We start from the raw sequence: 1,903 nt of genomic DNA, 5'->3' as shown, positions 1-1,903 counted from the left end.
ACAGGGGCCGCGGGGGGCTGCGGGGAGGTGCGGGATCGGGAGAGCGGCTGCTGCTGGCTTTGCGCGTTTCGGTGATGGACCGACACATGAGGTTGGTTGAACTCGGTACCTTAAAGGTCTTTCACAACCTAAACGATTTTATGATTGATTCTATGATCTCCGGCTCTGCGATGGACACCGTACATACAGGAATGGAAGTCTTTGGCGGGGTATTTAATTTCCCATGAAAACTAGAGCTCTCTAGGAGCAAACAGAAAATGCGTTTCCCATAGTGGGCTATTTTTCGAGCTAGCATGGGAGTTTTCTCTTTTCTTGAAATAACCTAGTTTGATAAATCATCTTGAAAGGGAAAAATGTTTTCTTGATCACTTAGCTCTGCATTATTCCACCTGGGAGGAAGAACTGCCGAAGTCCTTCCAAATCTTCGCCTCTCGCACTTTCCAGCAGTGAAACAAGACGACCCCTTGGCCATTAGCGCATCCTTCCTCCCCGCGGCTGCCAGAAACCCCGGCGAGGCTGGTGGGGGACTCTGGGGCTGCCAGCTCAGCTCAGCTCAGCCCTGCGCTGCGCGGAGCGCCGGCACCTGCGCTCTCCCGGGCCACCTCAGCCGTGCGGAACACGGAGCGCGCCCGCCGCGAACGCACTCCGGGGGCGTCCCGGGAGAAATCCTCAGCGGCGGAGCCTGAGGAGGGGGAGGAAAATCCGGACCTTTCTATCTCGGGATGGGCTGAGGACTTTTGAGAAACGGCCAGGGCCGATTTCTGCAGCCATTCCCGTCTAGCCATCGCCAGGGAGAGAGAAGAATCTCCCGCCCCGCTGCACTCCTCTAGCACAAGCCGGGAGCGCTGGCAGCAGCTCCCCTCGGGGGCGCCCGGCATGCCGAGAGGAGCTGCTCCCTCCGTGCAGGAAGCTTTTGTCTGCTTCTTCCCCAGGCATCCCGATCCCGATTCCAGTCATACTCCGGCGTAAATCGCTCCAGGTCTCACACACCGGGCGCCCGCGTCCGGGCTTGGGTGCCCAGTTGAAAGCAATGGGCAGGGAGATGGCGGTTCAGGGACAGCATCTCCTTTGTCAGTGTCCAGACCGAGGCGGTTCGGAACATTTTGCCCTGTCCCCTCCAAACACGGCCCGATCCAAATCTCTGAGAGGCTTCATTGCCCGCTGTTACATGGCTGTGGTAATTCCTAATAATGCTCAATCTCCGATTGTGCTCAAAGGCATACTCTACAAGATTAAACAATAGCTGGAGGAGGATGATTCTACTGAGAGTCACACTCGATCCCGAGAAAAACGGGCTCGGGAACCTGCTTCAACCTGAGCACCGCAGCGGCACCTCCCCAGCCGACGTTTTCCCGTTCCGTTCCCCTCTGCCTTGCTAACTAATTAAGGGACCGGTAATTCTTACTAAACCCCTAAATGATCCCCCCGCGGTTCGGAGGTGGGCGAGACAGATAGAAACAGCGATAAATCCCCAGTCCTTCCCCTCCTGCTCACGCCGCTCACAGCACGCAGGGGGATCTGTCTCCTTTCACTCAGGTAACTGATCAGAGTTTGATTATTTAAGTGCCAAGAGCAGCAGAAACAAAGCTGCGAAGCATCTCCAGGAGCGCGGGGAGCAGAGGGGCAGGAACTCATCACGGAGGGCCCAATCCCGCATTTCTCGCTGCCGAGCGCTGCGGGCACCACGGGAGCCGGGAGCCGCCGGCAAGGCGGGACCAGGCTTCCCTGTCCGGGCTGACGGGGGCACTGGAACGCTTTCGAGCTGCGTAGAGGATATTTTGTTTATCCTTTGAGGGTAAAAGAGGGGTTTTTCGATGCACAGAGAAGCAAAGGTGCGTGACCTTTCCCTGTCTCTCCGCTGACGGGAGCGGGGCACAGCTGGGTCGGGCGCTGCGGTCCCTCC

The 1,903-nt window shown here is 57.6% G+C and overlaps 1 long non-coding RNA gene across 1 annotated transcript; it reads left to right on the top strand.

The window, feature by feature from the left end:
• Positions 1-6: 6 nt before the first annotated feature.
• On the top strand, positions 7-1,252 carry LOC108444700. Its single transcript, XR_001859333.1, has 2 exons — positions 7-91; positions 374-1,252. It is a non-coding gene; the product is annotated as an uncharacterized LOC108444700 (long non-coding RNA).
• Positions 1,253-1,903: the final 651 nt, after the last annotated feature.

Source organism: Corvus brachyrhynchos, unplaced genomic scaffold, assembly GCF_000691975.1.
Source record: "Corvus brachyrhynchos isolate BGI_N302 unplaced genomic scaffold, ASM69197v1 scaffold281, whole genome shotgun sequence".
In the NCBI taxonomy this organism is placed as follows: Eukaryota; Metazoa; Chordata; class Aves; order Passeriformes; family Corvidae; genus Corvus; species Corvus brachyrhynchos.
Note: the sequence above shows the minus strand (reverse complement) of the source record. Positions and strands in the feature narration are given on the sequence as shown.